Source organism: Brassica napus, chromosome A3, assembly GCF_020379485.1.
Source record: "Brassica napus cultivar Da-Ae chromosome A3, Da-Ae, whole genome shotgun sequence".
Lineage (NCBI taxonomy): Eukaryota > Viridiplantae > Streptophyta > Magnoliopsida > Brassicales > Brassicaceae > Brassica > Brassica napus.
The window spans coordinates 22,907,213-22,935,123 of record NC_063436.1 but is presented as its reverse complement, the minus strand read 5'-3'; the positions used below and the strand labels follow the sequence as shown (position 1 = coordinate 22,935,123).

General features: G+C 35.4%; 1 non-coding gene and 1 pseudogene across 1 annotated transcript; both read right to left on the bottom strand.

Annotated features, from left to right (window-relative positions):
- Window positions 1-1,202: 1,202 nt before the first annotated feature.
- On the bottom strand, window positions 1,203-19,390 carry LOC106442471 (annotated as a pseudogene).
- Window positions 19,391-24,987: 5,597 nt separating this feature from the next.
- On the bottom strand, window positions 24,988-25,094 carry LOC125607709. Its single transcript, XR_007338780.1, has one exon. It is a non-coding gene; the product is annotated as a small nucleolar RNA R71 (small nucleolar RNA).
- Between the last annotated feature and the right edge of the window lie 2,817 nt (window positions 25,095-27,911).

Below are 27,911 nucleotides of genomic sequence, written 5' to 3'. Positions count from 1 at the left end.
CTACAAGGGGCTCAAGTGTTTGGCTGGTGCAACATGTGGTTTTGTCAAGCTTCACCCTACTACCGAGAAGTGTGTACGATTTGATGTTTGATATACCATAGATTTAATCCATTTTCATCCATGGTATATAAGTGTTTTACTATCTATATATTATATATTCTATCATATTAGGTATGTTTTCAGGTTCAGGAGTATCTTGGAGTGAAGTGATGATTATGGAACATTTAGGAGCTTAAAAGAGATTTCATCTGAGCTGACCATTAGAGGTCGATATGCAGAAGAAGCAATTGATCGCTGCACACCCAGTACCGTCGATCAATACAGAAGAGAAGCCTCGACGATTGAAGATTATGATCGATCAATGTACATCATGTATCATCGATCGATGTCGAGACGCGAAACGCGCGACTTGGTTCCAGCCGACTTTAGGCAACGGTACAACGCCGGACTGGAATGATACTATGACTTTCTTGCAGAGTAACACCTTCTCAGGAATGGATTATGTGTTGATCCGTTTGGCTTTCCAAGTGACAGTGTATCTAATCTGGAGGGAGAGAAATGCATGTCGGCATCGAATTAGTTGGATGGGAACAGAGCATATGAGTAGACTGATTGATAGAACCATACGTAACCGTATTCTCGCACTCAAATATGATACTGCACACAAGTCTGAGGGTCACTTACAACGATAGCTAGCGATCTATGACTGAATTGGTCAGTGCTGATTATGTTCTCTTTTTTTATCGTTTATACTCTGCTGCTGTATATTCTTTAAGTTCCACCATTTGTAAATGACCTTATTCTTTCATTTTTATAATCAAATTGATATTTTATCAAAAAAGAAAGAATAATAAAAATATCAAAAATGATATTTTATCAAAAAAGAAAGAATAATAAAAAGATCGAAAACAATGAAAAATAGTTAAAAATATGGAATAGAGAACAAGAGAAATTTTAATTTTTAAATCTTTTAAATAGTAATTACAACAGTTTTCTTTTACTAAAAGATTACAACATTTTAAACAATATATTTGGGTCATACAGGGTAGGAAATAATGTAATATATTTTATACAATATATTTTTAATATATTTTCTGTTTCTTTAAACTATATGATTCATCTTCAGGGCTCCAAAGCGAAGAAGAAACTAGCCTTCACCACCAAACCTTCCAATCGTCGACATCGATCATTCGAGAGCTTTTTTATTTCTCAACGAGTTCATAATATGGACCTTAGGTAAAAAGAGAAACAAAATTGTCCAAATTGTCACTATATTGTGACTGGGTCTAGTTCTACATCATTTGCAATTTTGTTTTTTCAAACCAAATGCCACGAACAAAATTCGTAACAAAAAATGATGGTGTCTATTTCGCCTTTTTAACTCCTTTGTAGTCAATTCCCTACAAACTGTGGCCGAAATTTTTGACAATAAATTGCTAAAGGTTCATAAGTAACGAACACTAAATAATCATACAAACAATGCCAAATTATTATACAGGAAGCGTCAATTGTTTATATGGCATCCTGCTTCTTGTAACAGATATGAGAAGAAAAACAAACATATATGAGAAGAAAATCAACTCTGATCACTTAGTTCCTTTGCAATCTCGACTCTGCAACCAGCCGGAAACATAAGCATATACCTTCGAAGCACTCTAGTTTTCGGGTCCAAGGACCACCTGACCCAAAAAAAAAATCAGTTATAAAAAAAATCTTATGAAAAGTATAGCAACTAATATATCAGATAACCTGAATCTAGACAAATGATGGAGAAACACAGCGATTATACACTTCGCAAACTCAGACCCTACGCAAAGCGTGGCACCAGCTCCAAAGGGAATGTAATCCTTGGACAATGTACCGTGTAAATCTTTCCCCTGCAATTATTACCACCAAAACAAAATTTTATACTTTAAACCATGTTTTTTGTTATGCCATGTGTGTGTGTGGCTATTACCTTCCATCTCCATGGATTAAATTTGAGTGGATCCTCATACTTTTCTTCATCGAAATGAACTAAAGGAATACCAAAAAATAACCACCCAGCTGGTACTGTATAACCTGCGCATGCAATTCGGTGTTCACTAAATCAAGAGACAACTTTGTATGTGTTAGAGTTAACAATGAGGCACCAAAGCAAACGAAAAGCACTTCTTTGTTAATTGATAGAACGAACAAAATAAAATCTCATTAGGGGAGGGATGTTCTGTAAAGGGAAGATATAAAATATGATATATAGACCTCGATCTAGAGAATGTACGGTCTAAAAATGTATAGGCTAGAGGCTCAAACCCTCCTCCTAGTCACAAAAAAAAGAACTAATAGAATTTGAAAAGCAAATTCACCCAAAGATGGAACTTGTTCGTATAAACTGATAACCGTCGACTAAGCTGATAAACCTCCAAAAACCGAAGTAACCTAATAAAAAATATAAAGAAATATAAAGTCCTGAATAATTTCTTAAAGCGAACAAACGGAAACTCCTGACTAAAATGAAACATAAAATGTGTTCATGTTTATGCTTATATGGGTACAAGTACGTTCACACGTTTATCGTTAGATGTGAAGAGTAGCAAATTATTATGCAACATATAATATGATTAACCAACCTCCAACTTGAGCGTCCTCAGTGGGTATTCTATGTACCGTAGGTTGTGCACTAGTAAACCGAAGCGTCTCTTTGATAACCTGAAAACACACAGTAGTCCATTTTCTTTACTTGCTAGTAACGTTTGTATGTTTTTTTTTTTTGAAACACTGTAACGTTTGTATGTATTATGCAATGTCTGTGACCTGTTACACTCACCATGTGAGTGAAAGTCATAGACTTGTATTCCTCCCATGTTAGGCCTGCCTGATTATCACCCTGGTTTTCAATCACGGCATCGTGCTCTCTCTGCAATGGTTTGGATGATAAACATGTATATTATAAACATGTATATTACGTACATGAGATAAAGAAGAAATATTTGTAAGTTATTTCTTTGTTTTTATAGATATTTATAAATTTTAAATAAAAACCTTTAGTTCTTCCATGACATCCGGGTGGTCGGCAACGAGCTTCACAGTTGCTGCTAAAATTCCGGGAGTGGTCTCTTGAGAGAGTATTGACGGCTCTATCAATGTCCAAAGACGCACCATCTTTCTTCATTTCATCGAATAAAATGTCCAGGAAATCTCCCAGTCATTCCTTTGACGCATTCTTCTTCTGAATCACGCCCTTTAGCAGTTTTGTCACCTTACTCCGAGCCTATTCAAAATCATATTTGAATGAATATATATTCACGGAAAGAAGATGAAATGAAGTAGCACGTGGCTTGCTTTTTTCTCATGTATTAATATGAAATACTAAGATGATGAGATGAAGCCATATTCACCTTCACGAATCGATAAACAGTCGTTCCAAGAACACTGTAAGAGAAACTAAACCAATTTGTTCGGAAAGCAGTCCAACAAAGTCCTAGTTCTCTGACCGCCTCAGATTCCATTTCACCAATCACTTTCTTCACGATTAGGTCTACCACCATCTTCAAGTTATATAATGATCAGGACAAACATAGATAATTTAGAATCAGTAAATTATGATATAAGAACATATCAATGGTTATTTTATGCGTAACACTAACTAGTGTGATCAATGATCTTAAACTGGTGTTTAAGATTTGAACATATATATAACCACGAAGTGACCTTGGTTGCTGCTTCTTTGATGTCAAAAGAACTGCTTATTGCTTTGTCATCCATTTCGAAGTAGTTGCGAGACAAAACATATATGTCTTGAATCAAGTTGGTTTTTAAGTTTTCTGGGCCGACAAATCTAGAAGTTAGGTTTCGGACATATTTATGAATCTCCTTCCTCTGGAGGAAGTCGCTGTTTTCCCCAAAGAGCCGCCGTAAGCTCTCAGTGGCGCCTAACTGGGTACTTGACTTTGCCATCTCCATATTCACTTCATGATCAGTTGAGATTATAACTTTGGCCCCAAATAGACTTGTCCGAAACACTTTTGAATTATACCTGATTCGATTTAAAACAGAAAATAAAACATTTAAACATAAGAGGAATATCGAAAATAAAATAAAATTAGAATCCCATTAATTGGGTTTATGCTGAATCTCTGCATTATCCTTGTAGAAACTATTATGTAATTTGAATATTGCTAATGAGGAAAAATACTTTAATCTTATAATAAATACTTAAAAACCACCTAAATATATTAACATAAAAAAAAGTTTTAGGAGATGTAAGTTTTCATGTATGACTTGCATGTACTACCAGTTTAAACACAAATATTTTAGTGTTACAAATGTGATCATCCAGATGACACCAAGCATCCTCTCTCATTATTTCTGCTTTATCATCAATACAGATGTCACTTTATCTCTGTCTTTATCTCTAAATGTTACCGACTAAGACAACTATAAATAGAGAGGTTGTGCTTGGTTATTTGTACAATCTGAAATCAATATAATCTTGACTTACTCTCTCTTACGTAACTTTTCCTTTCAACAAAAGAGTAACAAAGAAATACTATTATATATATCTCTCTCTCTTGTCGTTGTCTCACCATCTCTCATCTTTCTCCACTTACATCAACACCATCCCTCTCTCTTACTTTATAACCAGAAAATATATTTACTTAAATAAATACTATTTCCCCTTTATTTTCAACACGTTATCAGCACGAGGCTCTGACCAACTGAAGTTTATTAATCCGAAAAGTTCTTAAACCAGCCGAGGTAATGTTTAAATTTATATATTTCAATATACTTATTTTATTTAAATTTTATTATTGCTTCGGAGTGAAAGGCTGGACCTTCTCAGTTCGGGATGATAGGCGCTGCCTTCCCCGACTGATCGTTATGGTAGGCTATGCCTTCACGATCAGAGAAACACGTGGTAGGCTTTGCCTCCGTGAATAAAAAGGTCAAAAATGGTAGACCAAGTTTCCTCGGACCTTAAAATAAATAAAGTCAAAATGGTAGACCATGTCTCCTCGGACTTTGAAAAATGATCAATATGGTAGTCTATGACTCTCGGATCATGTGGTAGGCTGCGCCTCCCGATTTTATTTATGCTATTTAAATTCTTGCAATTTAAATTTCTGCAATTTAAATTTCTGCAATTTAAGTTTATGCTTTTATTTTATGCCTTTAATTTCTGCATTTAAATTATGCATTTAAATTCTCGTAATTACTATATTTATATATATTATTCTATGAATACAGTTATCATGTTGAATTTGACAAAGATCGAAATTAATGCCCTGAATATTACGGGAAATAATTATATGACCTGAGCAGTGGGTGCAAAAATGCATCTGAGAGGAAACGGGCTTTTGGAAACCATCGATAGTTCAAAAACGGTGTCGGATGAGAAAAAAGTTAAAGCCATGATATTTTTACGACACCACATCCATGATGGTTTAAAGGATGAATATATTACGAAAGAGGATCCTTGTGACCTCTGGAAATCTTTAAAAGAGAGGTTCGATCACCAGAAATATGTGATCTTACCGAAAGCTAAACACGAGTGGATCCATATCCGGTTCCAAGAATACAAAAGTGTTAGTGAGTTTAATTCCGCGATGTTCGGAATTACTTCGAGGATGATGTTATGTGGAGAGAAAATAAGTGATTATGATATGATCGAGAAAACTCTCTCCACGTTCCATCCTGAAAATGTAATCCTGCAACAACAATACCGAGTGAGTGGATATACCCGTTACTCGGAGTTGATGCAAGTCCTCCTTGTAGCGGAGCAGAATAATCAACTCGTGACTTTAAACCATCAAGCTCGTCCCACTGGATCTGCTCCATTCCCTGAAGCGAATGTTGCATCATCCAGTTATGATAATAGGAGAGGACGAGGTCGTGGACGTGGTGGAAACCGTTATCATGGTCGTGGAAGAGGACGAGGAAGAAGATTTCGTCCCTATGATGAAAGAGATAACAAGAACTTCCACGAAAATGAAAGGAATGAAAAGGGCCAGGATGACAAAAGGTAAACGGAACGGTTTGCTACAGATGCGGTATGAAAGGTCATTGGGTACGTACCTGTCGTACACCAAAACATTTAGCCGATCTGTATAGAGAATCCCAAAAGGGAAAAGAGAAAGGAAGAGGTGAAACTAACTTCATCTCTGATGAACCTGGGCCATCCTTTCATGGTTTAAACGATGATACTCATCTCGACGTATCAGACTTTCTGGTTGAGCCATAGAGTATCGATGAGTGATATAAATCGATGTGAAATAAGTAGACTGTATTATAGTATCTATATCTTTTGTTGTAAGATATATGTTATGTTTCGTGTTTAATGTTTAATAATATATGTTTTATGAATATTTTATATTCAGGAAATGCCAAACTTTGAGACTATGGATGGAGATTTGTGTTTGGCAGATAGTGCGTCAACGCACATGATAATTAAAGATAAGAAATATTTCTCCAGTCTCAAAATAAAAGATTACGCTGGAAGCGTAAGTACAATATCTGGTAATGCAAAGATTATTATCAGCTCTGGAAGAGCGAAATTTTCAATGCCAGGGGGAACAATATTTGAAATAAGTGATGCATTGTATTCTCCCAAGTCTCATAGAAACTTGTTAAGTTTTAAGGATATCCGAAGAAATGGATATCATATTGAGACTATGAATAAAGATGGCATTGAATTTCTTTGCATTAAGTCCGAGAGGAAACATATATTGGAAGAGTTAAGAATGTTATCCTCTGGACTATATTGTACAAAAATAACCATGACTGAGTCCTATGCCGTGGTAAACATGAAGTTTACTGATACATTTAAAATATGGCATGAAAGGCTAGGACATTCTGGTTCAGTCATGATGAGAAAAATAGTGCAAAATTCGAATGGCCATCCGTTGAAAAACGGAAAATTTTTGCAAACGGGCGAGTTTACATGTAATGCATGTTCTCAAGGAAAGCTTATAACTCGGCCATCACCTGCAAAAGTAGGCAATGAATCACCAATGTTTTTAGAAAGAATACATGGTGATATATGTGGGCCGATCCACCCACCGTGCGGGCCATTTAAGTATTTCATGGTATTGATTGACGCATCTACTAGATGGTCAAGTGTGTCTCTTTTGACGACACGAAATACGGCTTTCGCAAAGTTCATTGCCCAGATAATAAAGCTGAGAACGCAGTTCTCAGAATATGCCATTAAGAAAGTAAGGCTTGATAATGCTGGTGAATTTACATCGCAAGCCTTTGATGATTATTGTATGTCAATGGGGATTGATGTGGAGCATCCAGTCCCCCATGTGCATACACAAAATGGCATGGCTGAGTCATTGATAAAACGGTTGCAGTTGATTGCAAGACCGTTAGTCTTGAGAACAAAGCTCTCAATTTCTGTATGGGGTCATGCTATATTGCATGCGGCTGCACTGATTCGGCTAAGACCGAGTGCATATCATAAGTACTCCCCTTTACAATTGGCATCTGGACAAGAGCCAGATGTATCCCATCTCCGTATCTTTGGGTGTGCGGTCTATGTTCTGATAGCTCCGCCACAAAGAACAAAAATGGGCCCACAAAGGAGATTGAGAATATATGTGGGTTATACGTCACCAAGTATAATAAGATATCTGGAACCAGTAACTGGTGATATGTTTACGGCAAGGTTTGCCGATTGCCACTTTAATGAGGATGAATTTCCAGCATTAGGGGGAGGAATTAGAGAAAATTTTAAAGAGATTACTTGGTGTACACCGTCGTTGTTACACCTTGATCCCCCTACGAATCAAAGAGAACTGGAAGTTCAGAAAATTATGCATTTGCATAATTTGGCAAACCAGTTACCAGATGCATTCACAGATACAAGAAGGGTGACGAAGTCATGTATACCCGCTGAAAATGTTCCATCAAGAGTTGATGTTCCTAAAGAACAAACTGATGGTAACAGAATGAATGAACCTAGGGTTCAGTTAAAGAGGGGGAGGCCAGCGGGTTCTAAAGATAAAAATCCCCGAAATAAAAAGAAATTGGATGAACAAAGTAAGGTTCTAGATGAACCTGATACTGAAAAATGTCTGAAAGAAGACATAGATAAAGATGGTCCAGATGACGAGAAGGGAACAGAAAAGTATGAGATTTCCATCAACTACGTCCGAGATGAAAAGATATGGATCAGAAATAAGATAAAAGATGTTGATGGAATGTTCTCCTTTTCTGTGTCCAAAGAGATCGATCATGAAAATGATGATCCCGATCCAAGGTCTATTTTAGAATGTCAAAAAAGACATGATTGGGAGGATTGGAAGAAGGCCATTCAAATTGAATTATTCTCCCTGAATAAAAGAAATGTCTTTGGACCTATAGTCATAACGCCTGAGAATATAAATCTTGTTGGGTATAAGTGGGTATTCGTGAGAAAAGTAAATGAGAAAAATGAAGTAACACGATATAAAGCCCGATTAGTTGCCCAAGGTTTTTCTCAGAGACCGGGAATTGATTTTGAGGAAACGTATTCCCCGGTAATGGATGCAATTACGTTTAGATTTTTGATGAGCCTAACGGCGTCTAAAAATCTTGAAATGCATCTCATGGACGTTGTGACTGCATATTTGTATGGATCGTTGGATAACGATATATATATGAAACTCCCTGAGGGATTGAAAATGCCAGGGGCATTGAAAGAAGAATCCAGGGAGATCTGTTCGGTCAAGTTACAGCGATCACTTTACGGATTAAAGCAATCCGGACGCATGTGGTACAATCGCTTAAGTGAATATCTTTTGAGTAAAGGATATGTTAATAATGCGATATGTCCATGTGTTTTTATAAAGAAATCGTCATCTGGCTTTGTGATCATTGCTGTATATGTAGATGACCTGAACATAATTGGAACTCAAAAGGAGGTTGATGATGCTCGAACTCATATGAAAGAGGAGTTTAAAATGAAAGATCTCGGCAAGACAAAGTTTTGTCTTGGGCTCCAGATAGAGCATCTCCGAGAAGGAATATTTATGCATCAATCAAACTATACGAAAAAGTTATTGAAACGCTTTCGTATGGACAAAGCAACTCCTTTGAGTACTTCAATGATTGGTAGAACTCTCAATGTTGAGAGTGTTCCTTTTAGGCCATGCGAAGATAGCGAGAAGATATTAGGTCCAGAAGTACCTTATATGAGTGCTATCGGTGGACTGTTATATCTTGCAAACTGTACCAGACCAGATATAGCTTTTGCTACTAATCTACTGGCGAGATATAGTTCTGCTCCTACTCGCAGGCATTGGGACGGAATAAAGCATTTATTCCGTTACCTTCAAGGTACAGTTGATTTAGGGTTAATGTATTATAGAAAACCCGAGTTTGGTATTGTTGGTTTTGCAGATGCGGGATACTTATCAGATCCTCATAAGGCTCGATCGCAAACCGGCTATGTTTTTACAACTGGTGGAACCGCGATCTATTGGCGGTCCCAGAAACAAACTATGGTTGCGACATCTTCGAATCATGCTGAAACTATTGCGCTTCACGAAGCATGTCGAGAATGTGTGTGGTTGCGGTCAATGAGTCACCACATATAAGAATCAAGCGGAATAGTGAACGAGAAAGAACCAACGAAAATATTTGAAGACAATTCGGCTTGTGTTACTCAACTTAAAGAAGGCTATATCAAGAGCGATAGAACAAAGCACATCCCTCCAAGATTTTTCTCATATATACCGGAGCTCGAGAAAAATAAAGAAATGGACATCGAATATGTACGGTCATGCGACAATCCAGCTGACTTGTTCACAAAAGCTCTTCCGACTACAATATTTCGAAAACACGTCTATGGTATCGGAATGCGGCATTTGCGTGACCTATGACGAGAAAAGCTATGTCCATTATTCTTATGGGGAAATTACGGCAGTGTACTCTTTTTCCCTTATCATGGTTTTTGTCCCAATGAATTTTTCCGTGACTAGGTTTTTAACGAGGCACTACGTAATACAAGATGGATGATCAGGGAGGAGTGTTACAAATGTGATCATCCACGTATGATGACACCAAGCATCCTCTCTCATTGTTTCTGCTTTATCATCAGTACAGATGTCACTTTATCTCTGTCTTTATCTCTAAATGTTACCGACTAAGACAACTATAAATAGAGAGGTTGTGCTTGGTTATTTGTACAATCTGAAATCAATATAATCTTGACTTACTCTCTCTTACGTAACTTTTCCTTTCAACAAAAGAGTAACAAAGAAATACTATTATATATATCTCTCTCTCTTGTCGTTGTCTCACCATTTCTCATCTTTCTCCACTTACATCAACACCATCCCTCTCTCTTACTTTATAACCAGAAAATATATTTACTTAAATAAATACTATTTCCCCTTTATTTTCAACATTTAGAGAATTTTCATCGAAGATTCTTAGAGCAACAACATTGGTGGGACTTGAAACAAAGTCCTTAGAGTTGTTTAGTAATATTTTTAGCTTAGGACCTTTTTTCGGGACTTTAGTTAAATTTGAGAATATTGGTGGGACTTTTAATTGGTTCCTAGGTTTTTTTTTTTTTTTTTAAAGTAGTTAAAAAATATTTGATAAAACTTATCACCAATTTGAATTGAAACAACAAACAACATTTTATTATTAAAAACATTATATTACATATCATAAAAAAAATACAGATTCAAATAAAAACAAACAGACATTTTATTCAGTTGATAAAAACGTAAAAATTACATATAATTTGGAAGATGTCCAAATTTAGCCCATATATTTTCAATCAAATCTTGTTTTAATTGTAGATGGGTTTGTTGATCCCGAACTTCTTTCCGACGACCCAAACTGTTGGGGGGTTTTGTAGACTTTTTAACGGTAAATGTAAAATCCTCATCTTGAAATTCCTCAACAGTGTCTGAATCTCGTTCATCTTGGACTATCATATTATGGAGTATGATACATGCTTTCATAATATTTCCTATTTTTTCTTTATCCCATAACTTAGATGGATTTTTTACAACGGCAAATCTTGCTTGGAGGACCCCGAAGGCACGCTCAACATCTTTTCGAACTGATTCTTGGGTTTTAGCAAACAATGATTGTTTTTCAGTTTGTGGGAGTCGGATAGATTGAACAAAAGTAGCCCAATTTGGATAAATACCATCTGTCAGATAGTAAGCCAAATGGTACTCCCGCCCGTTGACATAGAAGTTTACTTCAGGAGCTATTCCGTTTATAATATCATCGAAAACAGGTGATCGATCAAGAATATTAAGATCGTTCATAGTACCTGGAGCTCCAAAAAAAGCATGCCATATCCAAAGGTCTTGTGAAGCAACCGCCTCCAACACAATTGTTGGTTTTCCGGTTCCCCGTGAATACATTCCTTTCCAAGCGTTGGGACAATTCTTCCACTCCCAATGCATACAATCGATGCTTCCAACCATCCCGGGAAATCCCCGTTGTTCACCAAGGTGGAGTAGTCTTTGAAGATCGTACGGTGTGGGGTGTCTAAGGTACTCATCGCCAAACAACTGGATAATTCCGGCGGTAAACTGGTGCAAACATTTTCGAGAAGTTGTTTCACCCAGTCGTACATATTCGTCAATTGCATCAGCCGAAGCACCATACGCCAATTGACGAATTGCTGCCGTACATTTCTGGAGCGATGAAAGGCTAGACCGTCCGGCTGCATCTTCACTTTGTTGAAAATAGTCTACTTCAGTAGAGAGACGATTCAAAAGTCATCACAATATACTCCTCTGACTGAGAGGGCTGGCTATAGCTATAGTCTAGTCCCATGTTGTGCTAACCTGAAAAAAAGCAGAGAAGCTCAAACCCATAAACATCTAAGAAAATTCATACACATAGATACAAAGAATGACGAAAGCAAAGATTATATTTTAAACATAGAGAAGTACAAAGCCGCATTAAAAGACAACTGCTTAGATTTTAAACATAGAGACGTTGATACAAAGAGTTCAAAGCAAACATGAAGTACGACAACAACATACAAACAAAGCCAACAGACACACTTAAAACAGATAGCGAGTAGCTTATTCAAACAGAGATAGACTATAATACTCAGAAATAGATAGCGAGTAGCTTATTCTTGACAATTTCTTCAGCCTCACTCAAGTCCTTTCTAGCCAACAGAGTGTCTAATATGGCGAGCTTTGATAGTCTCTCCTTCATCAGGAGATCCTCCTTCTTCATCTCCCAGATGGTCGTGTACTCAGCGACAGACTTCCCTTGAGGATTGTTCCTTTTAGCTTTGGCGGCCTTTACACCTTCGGGCCGGGTGTCTTGTTCACCAGCAGTGGTGTTTGAAGTTTGGGGAACTGGCTCACCAGTTTTTCTTTTAGAACTAGCAGTGGGACTAGGATTGTTGAGGTTCATCCACTTCTGTTCATACCTCAAGAGACACCACGCATGCTCTAGATTGAACTTGCTGTTGTGATTCGCGTAAAAGATAGCATGAGCCTCCTTAAGAACATCGTTGTCATTCTGTCCTGAACTGATATGTCTTTCTGCTGCCCCATAAGCGGCACAGAACTTGTTCACTACATCATTTATTTTGTGCCACCTCTGCTTGCAATGGAGGTGCTGTCTTGCTTCACCATCCCCTCTAACATGAGGACTTGCTGCGACATATTCTCCTACTCGTTTCCAAAACGTCCCAAGCTTTTGATCATTTCCCACCACCGCATCCTTAGATGTGTTAAGCCACCCACTAATAAGAACCTCGTCATCGGCAGGAGTCCACTTCTTTCTCTCCTTACGGTCCGCTGGTGTGTCTGGTGTGTCTTCACGTTGACTTCCTGCGTCGGTTTGTTGTGAACTGAATGGAGGGAAACTTTCATAAGGAAAGTTTTGACTGTTAAGCAGTCCCATATAACTGGATGACTGATTATAGGGATTCATATCGATTAGAAGATGATGGGAGGTTAAGAAGAGACACCGGAAAAAAGAAGAGAATGGAGAGAAATAAGAAGATGGAGTGGAACGGAAGAAGACGATGGAGATATAAGAAGTAATTACCAAACCATAAACTCTGATGAGAAGTAATGACCCAACCATAAACATTTACATCATCTTCTCAGTCTACATTTTTTCATTTCAAAAGTAATGACCGAACCATAGAGTACAAGTTATTACACAACCACAAACCTATAACAAGTCATTAAAAATCAGTCTACATTTCGCAGTTCACAAGCTATATGTACAAAAGTCCATCACAAGAAATCATGACACCCTAAAGCAACCATAAGCATTCAATCAGAAAAAATTACAAATACAATTTAATCATTCACATCATCTTTCCGATCAGAATTAATGACCAAACCATTTAGTACAAGTTTACACAACCACAACCTATCAACTCATTAAATATCAGTCTACATTTCGCAAGTAAGAAGCTCTTTCTACTAATTCTATCACAAGGAATCAAGATAACCCTAAAGCTACCGTATAAGACACAAAAGAATTCATCACTGTAATCCCTAAAGCTACCATCATCAGCGGCTTTAAATCATTCACAAATAACATTTATTTTAGAAAATATTACTCAAAGGAATTCACAAATAAGCCGGATGTTGAATAAATTCAAAGCATACAATCAAAAACAAAATTACCAAGCTAAAGGGAACACGAAGAATCACAAACACACACCATCGTCAAAACTCAACCTAGTTAAAACTCAAACTGAATCCTAGAATTCTCAAGCCAGTTCCGAGTTCGATTGGATTGCTAAACGGAAGACAGAGAAGATACACTAACCTGTCGTTGATTTAGCGGATAGAGAGAGAGTTGGGAGAGCCGCCAGATGATTTCTCCTTCGAACTCGTCTTTCCCCTACAAACACGAAGCATGCAATGAGAGATTGATTTTCAAATCTTAAAAACGGAGGACGGATAACGAGGGCATACCTGTTCTAGCTTCGAATCGGCGGAGATCCTTCGGATTACACAAAGGAGAAGTGTCGATTGAGCGGCAAGAAATCAGCGTTTCGATTCGCCGGAGATATATTGATTTCGTCGAAATCGCCGTCGAGAGGAATAGAGAGACGGAAACCAGAGACTTTAGAAGAAAAAAAAATGATTTTACTCTACCTCTTCGCTTTACCTACCACACCATGACACGTGCTCCTTAAGGACGCTGTCGAAAACTTCTTAATTAGCCTACGTCCCTCTTCTTTTTCGTTATTATTGATTTATTTTAAATCAATTTTACACTAAGGACGAGAGTAAGATCCGCCGATAATGTTGGTCTTAGAATATAATAAAGTACTATATACAGACCCGTCTAGCTCTGACCTAAAGTCCAACAAGCCAGGTCTTTTGGCTCAAAAATTTATGAGCTGTTTGAGGGGTACCAATTTGTAAATATCATCTATAGTACAGTGGCTAGAGATGACTGCAATATTTTTTAGGACCTGAATTCAAAAATCGGCTTATGAATTTACATGGCAAATTTTTTTTCCCCTGCTTTGCTGGGCCGGGACTGGTTCTATAATATTGATAGGTTTGTCCTAATTTTCAAAAAATATATAGCTAAAGATAATATCCTAATTTATTCACACAATTTTGATCCGAGGAACTCTTGGTCAGCAGACCCTAACCCCCAGTGCTCTCAAATTTACTAAAGGTTGTTGTACTATATCAACCACAACTTTAGTTTAATTTTTTTTGTAATTTCGACCTCCATTAACCACCCTTCCATTTTTTTGTATGGGTAATAAACTGCGTATCCTTTTCAAGATTTGACCTGACAAAACGACAGTCGACAGCTAGCAATCATTGCTGCATTTATTTGGTAGGGCTATTTTGATTTAAACTTTGAACTTTATAAATAAACACAAAATCCACCTGATTTGATGAACTATAAACAAAAAAAACACAAAAGAAGGAGAAAACAACGGTATACTGTGTTTTATTGAAATTGTTATGTCTGTGGATGGATATCATAACCACCTTATTCGGTTAACTATACGAAAATTCTACTCGTACTTATTTCCCAACTGTTATATCTAGTAAAGATCATTCTACATGTCAATTGAAAACATAGTAAAACAAGATGGTTATTGAACTTCTAAATTACTAAGGCTCAAGCTGAAATGATATTTGAGTATGTGATTAAATTTCTCCACTGACGATGATATTAAACATTTTAAACTGAATAAAATTTCATGCATGTGCAACTGTCTAATAAAATAGGATAGTTAATGAACTTTAGTATTAATGGCGTAAGCATTATTTGAAAGTTAAATCACATTTCTATCAGATAAGAGCATCTCCATCCCCATTACATAATTTACTCCAAATATGGAGTGGAAAATGAAATATGAACAAATAATAAAAAATCACTTTATTTATAGAATAATCACTTTTTTGTTTCTTCATTACTCTATTTTCCACTCCATTTTGCAGTAAATTATGGAGTGGGGATGGAGATGGTCTAACTACTGGAAGTATATTTATGACTAAATAATTACCATTTAGTAACGTAATAACTTGGTCACAAGTTAGTTAACAATTCGTCACAATATTGTGACAAACTATTTTGACACAAAAATTAGTCACAATATCCATCTTTTTTTGTAGTGATTAGAAAGCTACTTAAATGTTTCGTGAAGTTTCTATCGTTGTTTTCTAAGAAACATTCTTCATTTAACTATATATTTTTGGTAACAACTTTAAACTGAAATTCAAAACAAGAGGGCTTATAGAACATTAATATATAAAACCATAACGCGATATATATATAAGAAAAAGAGTCGCAGTTATTTAATTTAACTGGATAGGCATGCATCATGAAACAGGTGATTGTTTGATAAGATGCGTATCTAATTGCCAAAAAGGTGAAAAGGAAGAAAGATGTTAGTAACCTGGAGATTCTCTTCTTTAGATACGGTGAAACCACAGAACTGAAATCATAAGGCGTCATGAATTCAAAAGTCTCTGCGATTATCGGAAACCCCATGGATCCTGGAGGAAGTCTGCCTTTGCATTTAGGGTTCCTCCAACGATATATCGAGTGGCAAAGTTGCAATACAATTAGTGAAAATACGACAGGGAATATCCCATAAAACTCCAACATTTTTGTTTCTTTTATAGAAAGTAGGTTTCGTGTTGGATTCGTATATGCGCTGCTCTTCATTTATACCTGAGTCTCTTCGGTTCATTCGTGCAAGATAAGATTCAAGTTACGGAAATAACTATTTTTTAATATTTTCCACATTGTTAAAAGAAAAGTTTCATTAGTATGTAATAATGAACACAATTTTTTTTTGAAGGAAATAATGAACACAAACTTACACTAATATATATAGAGTTTAGCACGTTAACTTAACATGACATACAAGTTAATTCGTCCTATATATGGTGATAGGTGTATTATTAATTAAAACTACATTTGTACCCGCACGTACGTGTAGATATATGTTTGTTTTTAAAATAACATTTAAAATATAAAATAAGTTATTAAAATCTATATTTAATATCATTTTTATGTATATAATTTTATGATAATTTTTTTAAAAAATTGGGATATACTATTTAATTTCAAAATTAGTTACTGAAATATATATAAAGTTTGGTCTAGACTAAATATGATAAACAAAATAATTGCATAATGAAAATATATTTGGTTTTTCTTAGGAATGTTATTGTTTAGATGCATATAATGTTTCTGTTAGAAAATATCATAGATGCATACATTTAGGATAATTAGTGTAGTTTCTAATTAATGGTATAACGTAGACTTTTGTATGGTAGATAAAAAGTAGGACCCTAAATTAATAGATTAGATGGCATACTTAATGAGATATTATAAACTAACATAAGATTTTATTGCTAATTATATATATCTTAAACAAAGAATACGAAGAAATGGTATAGGTTATCTAAAACTAAAACCATAAAATAAAAAATAAGTAAGGTAAGCAAGAAAATTAAAATTATAAAACCTCGTTAATTTTCACAATAATTAATAAATGTGTGTGCATTCGATTGTGACCATTATATTGTATGTGATTGAATTTTTAGTGTTTTCATTAAAAAGGATTATGTTTAAAATTATCCATCTGATTTTTTTAAAAAAAATATATCAAACAAGTATATATTCCATAAGAAAATGTTTTTTTATATATATTTACATTTATCATCAAATAAATCATATTTTAAATTATACTAGAGCTTGATCCGCACATCCATGCGGGTACTATTTTTATTTTATAAATATATAATTAATTTATAATTTAAATTATTTATAATTTATTGTTATATATAATGTAATTCTATATAAATATATAAATATTTGTTATATATATTTTAATTTATTATTAATTGTTATTATATAAAAAATATAACTTCTAGTTTGGTACAATAAATTCATAACTTGAAATAATCAAATAGATAATCTCATCAAAATATATATTTTAGTTTTTACAGTTTCCATACAAAAAATATTTTAAAATTAGTTAGCTATACTATAGAACAAATATTTGTTTAGGATCATTTTTATTTTATTCTTGTGTTTCAACAAATATACTTTAGCATCTACATTTTTAGTATATCGTAGGATTTTATAAGTAAATTTTATACATGCTTTACAAATTTTAACCTGTTTTAATGATAAATAAGTTTTTTAATGATTTTTTAAAAATAAAATAAGTTCATTTAATATATTTTTTATATTTAATTTATATAGTAATTCTATTTTAATATAATATAGGCTATCAATAGAAAATTTATGAAAATAGCATACAATTATTTTATAATAACATCTTAATTAACATTGTTTTGAATAATATTATACTTTTAATTACGAAATTAATTAATGCATTATTATATAAAAGTATTTAATTTTTAGTAAGATTTTGTTAGATTTTTTTGTCTATAAAATTTTATAATTAAAAATAATATTAAAACAATTTTATAGGTGAAGTTGTTATATGTGTTCATTATATAAGATGTGATATCTTAATGATACCAAAATGTTAATTTAAAATAAATGAAATATGATTTTCTAGTAAAGGTCTATTTCTTAAAAAGTCACACATGAATAGAAGTTGTGACTTATATTTTAATAGAATAGATAAAACTTGAAATGTGTCTATGAAGGCACTTTATTTTCAGAAGAATTGATTTTCAGGTTTTTAGGTGTTTCGTCTAGAAAACTTTTGAAATCTCAAATTTTTAGTATCTTACTTTTGCTATAAAATAGTCCAACACAAAATAATGCAAGTAGATAGATTCTAATAAATTATAAAACTGTTCACTGCAAATATTTGCTATTTTTCCAAAAATAATATTATTTTGGATGATAAGATATCATTATTTTAGATGATAAAATAATCAAATTCAATCACGTGGGGAAATTCAGTGTCGCTGTTGTAATTTTAGTTGGAAAGCTAATGCTTTGAGTTGTTACTGTGAAATTTGAGAAACAATTGTTAATGAGTTGGGTGCTTTAACCATTCATCCAATATTACTCAAATAATTTGAATAATAATTGTCATAGCACCCCAGGCTAGGAATATTACTAACTTTGTCAGCAAAACTTTTCCCTAAACGTGTATCATGATGATAGCTATGGTTTCGGTGATTATCATGCAGTCTTCACCAATACCATTAATTTATTGTAGCGCATGCCACATCATAACAAAACGTTTAATTAACTTGTATCCTTTCTATTTTATAATACTTGATGTTTAAAAAAAATTGTGTTGTTTCAAAATAAAAGATTTTGGTTATTTTTATGCAATTTTAACTTTATTAAAAACAATTTAGCCAATTATATTTCAGAAAAAAATAGTTAGTTTTTTGTAACATATTAATAAAGGCTTATTTGTGATATAACCAAAAAAAAAGTAAAATTAATTTTGTAGAAAGAGGTTAGAGAGATAGGAAGAGAGAAGAGGAGAGAGAGTGTGATTTTGGTTATATAATGAATTATAGGTTTTTGTTTGGTTATATCACCTAATTTCCCTAATTAATAATTAGTTAAATTATTGTTTATTTATAGTTTTAATAAAAAAATTTACAGAAAAAGTAATTTTTTAATCTTTGGGCTTTCATCAAGTATTATGAAAGGAATATATAATAAGGAAAACTTTACACCAAAAGTTGGATCATGATGATAGCTATAGTTTATGGGATGATTATGCAGTCTTCATAGATATCACTATTTTTTTCATTTTAACGAGTGGTGGTAATCCAGTGGCGCTTGAGGGATTAAATCTAATACGATAAACTCTGGTTCGAACTTCGCTGGCCACACGGATATGGACTATTGCTTTCGGCTCATTTAAATGCCCAGGAAAAGGTCTATCCGTGGAATATACCTCCACCCAGGGGTTAAGTCTGTGTCTTTAATAGATCCAGGTTTAACCTTTTTTTTCATTTTTAGTGCATCCCACACCTTAAGAATACACATACAATTTTTTACAAAAAAAAAAAGAATACACATACAAATATTTCGTGATGTGTATAAAAAGTTTTGTGATGTATGTAATATATTAGGAAAGTATGACTAATTTAAAAGTAAATGATATAAAGATTTAACGTAGTTTTATGATGTATGTAAAATATCAGGAAAGTAGATGACTAGCTTAAAAGTAAATTAATGATATAAAGATTTAACATGGTTGCCAGTTAGCTATGTCTCGTATTTCTTTTATGATGGAAAATAGATGACTAATGTTACACGGGTTATATATATGCCCTTCACACAAGAAGTCGTTTTTAGATGTATGCTCTTTTCAGACCATACCAACAGCTCGAAACAAGTTCAAAACATGTTCTTCCTTATTTGTAAACGATAAGCAATTAAAAAAAAACCGTAAACGATAAGCAATTATCACCTCGTCGAGATGTAGATTACCGGATTAAGAGCTGTTGGTATGGTCTAAAAAAACCGTAAACGATAAGCAATTTTCTTTCTTGGCACGATTATTAATTTTTCTTACAAACGAGTAATCAAGTATATGAAGATTTTATTTTAATCGCAACAGGTTGAGGAAGTCTTTGAAAATAAAGACAACGCTGATATATTACCTTGAAAGTCATTGTTTCTGCTGATGTAAATATTTGAATCTGATAACTCCACATAACAGATAATTTTCTCTTTCATTTTAGTCTGATTGGCCATCTTTTCCGTATTCAATAGAATTAAACTACACGGACCCTCAATTTGAATTAATTGATATACTCATTGAAGTCGAAGAAGATTTGTTATTAATTGGAATGGTGCTGTTACAGACAGTTGGTAGGGACTTAGCTTTGTATTAGAAAGAAGATCCCACATCAAAAATATGAAAAAAGACTTGAGTAATATATAAGGAACTTTGGTCAATCCACTAATTGTCAATTGGTTTTAAGTTGAAAGCCCAAGAAACTTATCATGGTAACATCATACCAAAAAAAAAAAACTTATCATGTTAACAGAGCCATGTTCAATACCCTGACCCATTAATCCGGCCCGGACAGTGGCCCGATCATTCCATTAGCTGATGGCCCATAGAAGGCTTAGTTCTACCGAGATCGCTAGAAAAATAAAGCATGATTTCGGAGGGGGTATGATGGATTCTGCGAGACTAATAGTTATACGCACCATTATCTCGAGGGAGGGTATTGGAGAGAAGATCTCACATCAGAAAAATATGAAAGGAACTTGAGTAATATATAAGAGATTTGGGCTAATCCACTAATCGTCAATTGGTTTTAAGTTGGAAGCCCATAATAAACCCGAATCTAACATGGTATTAGAGCCAGGTTCAATACCCTGACCCATTAATCCGGCCCGGACAGTGGCCCGATCATCCCATTAGCTGATGGCCCATAGAAAACTCAGTTCCACCGAGATCGCTAGAAAAATAAAACATGATTTCAAAGGGGGTATGATGAATTCTGTGAGATTAATGGTTATACACACCATTATCTCGAGGGAGGGTATTGGAGAAAAGATCCCACATCAGAAATATGAAAGGGACTTGAGTAATATATAAGGGACTTGAGTCAATCCACTAATTGCCAATTGGTTTTAAGTTAGAAGCCTAAGAAACTTATCACTTTTAGATTATAATGGGACAAAATTAAATCAACCATCAATAATTGTGAAAATATATTGATAAGATTTTTTGGAGTTTATTATTTTTTATTAAAGATGCCAACTTTATAATGATTAAAATAGTTTCATGTACCCTATTTTTTGTTGTTAAAAAGTATTGAAGAAAACATCATTAATATTGTGAAGTTTACTATTCCATTGTTAAAAATAAATCTTCCAAATAAGTTTATTACTCCTTTATTAAGTAAACCAAAACAAATCTTCTAAAAACATATTTAATCAATAGTTTTGGGATATTGCGAAGGATAAATTAACTTGTATGGTTTGTATCCTTTTATATATATATATATATATATATATATATATATATATTTATGTATGTATGCGCTTGTTAACTTTCTTAATCATGCGAATAATTAAGAGAAGATTACCGGATTATGTCTTTCACGCATTAGCCCTCCGAAACTCACATTCTTTTTGTTTTTGATAACATTTTCTTTTGCAAAGTAGAGTCCCGTGAATACGAAAGTTATGTACCAGATTTGATTCTTTTTGGTAACAAAGTTCATGGGGATGCAAAGCAAACAAACAAGCATACTCTTGAAATCCATAATGAAGGGGTAATGGGTTCTCACTTATGAATACTTGAAGATATTAGTGGTTCAAAATGAGAGTTTTTTTGTCTTCTTAAAGCACAGTGGTTACCAAGATAAAGAAATGAGGTTCTCATCAAATCTACTGTGTTAGGGTTCCCAACCTACATTATGTCTAGTTTCTTGCTTTCTTTAGATATATGTGAAAATTTGTGAATACCATTGAATGAGATGAAGTGGTATTTATAGATAAATATGAATGAATTTCTGATAGATTTCCGATGATCAACAAAATATATGTCAGAAATACATTGGTAATTTTGAATTTTAAAATAATTCTATAGTGGTTATATATTTCGTCTGAAATCCGTCGAAATTTCTTGATGAATTTCTGACGATTTATATTTTCTGTCAATATTTAGTCAAAGACAAATTAAAGTTTATGATAGATGTATTATTTTGTAGGTAATTCAATCCATTCAAATTTTTCAACGAATTTCTGATAAATTGTGACAAAATTTATTTCAATTATCTTTTGTTAATTCTTCGGAAATTCCATATGGTAATACTTTCGATTAAATTCGTTGGAAATTATCATTTTTTGTAATGTGAAAGTTGTTTTTTTTGTGCCGGAATAGGAACAACTTCACTGTAGATGAAAATAATTGAATTTTATCATTCCGCATTTTAAATGATTTTTCCCTGTCATTTATTTTTTTCTCCGTATTTAAAAAAACTGAACATTCGGACCCTCAATTTGAAATTATTGACATAGCAGTCTATAACGGGACAAAATCAGATCAACCACCAATAATTATGAAAACGTGATAAGCTTTTGGAGATTTCTAAAATAATTACCAATATATTATTTTATTATAAGATGTCATTTTTAGAATGATTAAGCGTTTAAAACAGTTCCATGTAGCTACTCTTTTGTTAAAAATGTATTTACAAAATATTAAATTTATTTTTTAACATAGAAAAAATAGAAATTAATGTGAAAAGAAAAAATTTACCATGTTAGTACGCTATGTTCTTTTAAGATATGTGGCTTTATTTAGGATAAGTAAGTTTATCTAAAAATAGTAGATTGATATTTCACTACACAGATTTTTTGAAATGTAAATTTTATGTTTAATATTATAATATTACACATAGTTTGTAAACCTAATTTTGTAAGTAGTGATATCTTGCATATTTACATTGTTTTATCCATTCATTCATAAACATTTTCATCATATAGATTAGGATTTAGACATGTTTAGGTTGCATTTTGCATACATATGTCTCTATCAGGTATTTGAGTACCACATGGAGTTTCTGGAGACATTTGGAGCTCAAAAAGGAGTGTTTAGAGTGGTCATTGGGCGAGCAAGGCATGGAGCGACCAGTCCGGAGCGACACCACCAAGTCGCTCTGACTTCCCTATTGGAGCGACCTTACCAAAGCGACAGGGAGAAGTCGCTCGCGGTTTCATCACTCGGAGACGCGAGAACGAGCCCAGAGCGACCTCCCGGAGCGACACCACAAAGTCGCTCGCATCTCACACCCCGAGGTCGCTCGCGTCTTTATGGAGAGACGACACGAAGCGAAGCCTGGAGCGACCTCTCAGAGCGACCTACCAAGGTCGCTCCCGATCCAGAGCGACCCGTTGGAGCGACACACCAAAGTCGCTCGCGACCTCTCGCCCGGACACACCAAAAATCGGCCCTGGAGCGACTTCCCGGAGCGACACCTGCAAGTCGCTCCGCGTTATTTTGCTGCCGAAAATCATGATTTCTTAAGGACCTTTTTGCAATTTATTTTGGACGTTTTGCACTTGGAAAAACCTATGTTTTAAACATCTTTTGTAGCCACCAGTGGCAGATTATCTTTTATCTTTGATCTATTGAGAAAGACACAAGAACTCTCTTGAGAAGTTCATCTCTTGGTTTTGATTTGTTATGTTCTTGTGTTCTTGTTGATTTCTTATCTATTTCTCTACATGATTAATCTGAAATCCAATATGGGTTTAAGAGGAATCATGGAGATTAGTGAGTAATCACCTTTTGAATTCATGGGTTAGGGAGATTAAGGGTGATTAGGTTAGAGCTAGGATGTTTTAGTGTAGATCATTCATATTTCCTTGCTAGTAGAGTAATCATAATGCATCTTCTGAGTTGGCCACTCAGTTGTTGATCTTTAGGCATTTCTCACCCGAAAGGTGTTCGATGAAATGCCCGAGACAACTCTCCTAGGCTTTTAGTATACTTTGCCAAAGACATTTGTTGTTAAAGATGCTAAGATAGCTAATAGACTTGTTAGTAATGATTGCTTTCATATTATTCAACCAAAGACATTTGATGTTTGAGATATGTTAGCAAATGAGCATTCATCTAGACATAGAGCTTGCTTAGAATTGTGTCTAGGCTTAAGGTTGATAGTTTGATTGATCATTTGCCATCCTTAGTTCGATACTTGATCACCCAAGGTCTAATCCCTATACCCATGAGTTCTCTTTTCCTTTAGTCAAGAAAGTATCATTCTGTTATTGCTTTCTAGTTTTAGTCATAGTTTAAAACCCATCTAAATCATTGGTTGCACTTAGATTAAGTGAGTACTTGCATTCTCAGTGCTTTGATATCCCTCAGAACTGGTTCGACAATCATTTATACTACAACATTTGTCTTAGGAGCCTTGAAAACTCCTAACATCAAATTGGCGCCGTTGCCAAATTCTGAGTAGATTTGAACATTGAGATTTAGTCACTTGCTTGAGACTAAGTCATTTTTATTTTCTTTTGTTACTGATTCTCTTTCTTCACCTCCCTTTAATCTACAGGTGTATGAACTTGAGGAGCAGGGGTCCATCAAACCTAGTTCCAATAGCTGCAGACATCAGAGCTTTAGAGAGAGAGTGTGCTAGAAATAGAAGAGAAGAAGAGCAACAGGCTCACTTGCAGAGATTGAGTACTGATATGGGAGACATACCTCAAAACCAACAGCGAGCAGCTCGACCCATTGGCACTTACGACCGCCCCAACATTCATGGTCATAGATTGGGAATCCGAGCACCCGCTGTGGCAGCCAACAACTTTGAGATCAAATCAGGACTCCTCAACGTGATCGAGAACAACAAGTATCATGGCTTGGCTCTAGAGGATCCATTTGATCACTTGGACAGGTTCGACAGCTACTGTGGGTTGTCAAAAACCAATGGTGTGTCCGAAGATGCCTTAAAGCTCAAGCTATTCCCTTTCTCTTTGGGGGATAAGGCACGTCAGTGGGAGAAGTCTCTACCCAGTGACTCCATCACTACTTGGGATGACTGCAAGAAAGCATTCTTGGAGAAGTTCTTCTCTACTTCAAGAACTGCTAAGCTGAGAAACGAGATTTCCAGCTTTCAACAGAAGAACTTGGAAGGCTTCAGTGAAGCCTGGGAGAGATTCAAGGGCTACCAAGCTCAATGCCCACACCATGGCTTTTCTAAGGAGAGCTTGCTGAGCACATTCTACCGTGGTGCTCTTCCTAAGTACAGAGCCAGACTGGATACAGCTAGCAATGGGTTCTTCTTGGGGAGAACTGAGGAGGATGCAGAAGAACTGGTTGACAACATGGTAAAGAGTGATGCAGTCTACAGTGGAGACCACGACAGAAGCAGTAGAACTGAGGATAAGCAAACGAGGAAGGAGTTGAAAGCTCTACAGGATAAGATAGACATCCTCCTTGCTGATAAAGCTACCCAAGAGCAGCTGCACTTTGTTGGCAACCCAAGCCAAGAGACACCAGCTATTGTCCATGAAGTTGAGGGTTTGGAAGGTCAGGAAGAGCTGTGTTTCATCAACAACAATGGTAGCTGGTACAAAAAGAACCCAACTTTCAGTACAACAACTACCAACAGAAGTCCTATTCCAACAACCAGCAGAGTGGCTATCCGCCAAGAAACAACCAGCAAGGCAGCTATCAGCCTCAGCAAAACCCCTCGTCTGGTTCCTCTGCTCCTCAAGAGAGCAGCACTGATACCTTACTGAAGCAAATCTTGGAGTCTCAGACTAGAAGTGAGAAGCAAGTTGGTTATGAGTTGAAGAACCTTCATTCCAAGATTGATGGGAGCTACAATGAGCTCAACAACAAATTCTCACACCTTGCTTCTACAGTCAGGAATTTAGAGAATCAATTTGCTTCCATGAACACTCACCAGAATCGCCAGCAAGGATCTCTACCTGGAAAGTCTGACCAAAATCCCAAGGAGGCCAAAGCTATCACCCTTAGGAGTGGTAAGCAGTTACCTCCTAGAACCCTCACCAAGGATGCTGAGAAATTAGGTGAGGGGGTTGCCATCAACATAGATGATGAAGTGGTGATTGTTGATGAGAAGATCAATGACGAGATCTTGGAGAAGATAGTGGAAGCCAAAGGTAAAGGAAAGGTTGGAGAGGAGAAGAAGACAGTAAAGGATGGTGAAGTTGTTACTCCAGCAAGTGAAAGTTCTTTTGTTCCTCCTCCCTATGAACCCAAACTTCCATTCCCTGGTAGATTCAAGAAGCAGCTGCTAGAGAAGTACAAGGCTCTGTTTGAGAAACAAATGAGTGAAGCTCAGGCTGCAATGCCCATCATCGATGCTTTCATGTTGACTCCTCAATACAGCAAGTTCTTGAAAGATGCTGTAGCTGCAAAGAAGAAGGAGATGGAAGGCATGATGATTCTTACCCATGAGTGCAGTGCCATCATCCAGAGGCTTGATGTTCCAGAGAAGTTAGAGGATCCAGGAAGCTTCACACTACCTTGTGCTCTTGGACCTATGGTATTTGAGAAATGTCTCTGCGATTTGGGAGCTAGTGTCAGCTTGATGCCTTTGTCTGTTGCAAAGAAGCTTGGATTCACTCAGTACAAGAAGTGTAGACTCTCTCTGGTGTTAGCTGATCGTTCAGTGAAGTACCCTGTGGGCATCTTAGAGGACCTCCCTGTGAAGATTGGAAGGTATGAGATACCTACAGATTTTGTGGTGCTTGAGATGGGTGAGGAGGCTCAAGATCCATTGATTCTAGGAAGGCCATTCTTAGCTACAGCAGGAGCTATTGTTAATGTGAAGGAAGGCACGATTGATCTCCATTTGGGTAAAGAGAACATCCTCCACTTTGACATCAAGAGGAAAATGAGGAAACCAACTGTGTTCGGGCAAGCCTTCTACATTGAAGAGATGGACACCCCTGCTGATGAGCACCTTGAAGAGTTACCACCTGAGGACGACGAGGAGGGAGCATCTCCCTCTACTCATTCCCTATAGAAGGTAACCCACCACACTCCCTTGTATATACCATTTCATTTTTGCATATTAGTTTTCTTTTCGGTATCTCTCTCTACTTGACGACACAGAGACTGTGTAACTCAAGTTTGGGGGAGGTACCAAGTATTTGATCATGTTTGCTTTGATGTTGTTTCATTGAGTCATGCATTGCATACCTATTTGCATATAAAAAAAAAAAAAAAATCAATCATTTAGTTTGCATCATTTGCATTTCTAGGAGAGTCTAGAGCATATAGGTTGCATTCACTTGCATTGGGAGCAATGATTTTAAATGCCTTGTAAAGAACACTACGTTGCACCTGAGTAGCTTTTGCACCTCTCAAAAAGACTTGTATGTTTCGAGCCTTGAAAATCCTTCCTGAAACTTGTTGATTGCTGAAACTCAGTCTTTGAAGCCAACTACAACCTTATTAGAAATGAATGAACTTAATGCTTCTTGCTTAGGGTCCCTTGTGTACTGAGTCATGGCTATACACACTGGAGTTGTCACATCTTTTATGCCAATCTTTTTGACAAACTCTAGTGGTAGACCACTCCCAAAACCTTTTCCTCCTTTTAAGCTTTCATTGTTTGATGAGTGAGGCCTTTTTCGGAAAGTCTTACATGTGCATAATGTTGAGAGTATCGGGAACGACAATGCTTGATCTTCATTCTTGCTAGATTGGACACTCTATTGTCTAGCTATAGGTGGGGGTGAGTGTTGTGATTATGATTTGGGAGAAATGAAAAAGGAAAAGAATAGACTCTTTGTGCTTAAGTGAATTGTTTTATTGGGACCAGTATAGAAGCCTCTAGCTCAAGTTTTGAAAAGTCTTGGCCCCCAGCCTAAAAAAAAAAAAAAAAAAAAAAAAAAAAAAAAGAAAAACGAAAAAAAAAAGAGAAAAGAAAAAAAAAGAAAAAAAAAAGAAAAAGGGGGCTAGCAAAGTTGTTAGGAGCTAAGAAATGTTTTGAGGTTGTGAAAAATCCCTTGTAGATTTCAAAGAGAAGGAGTTA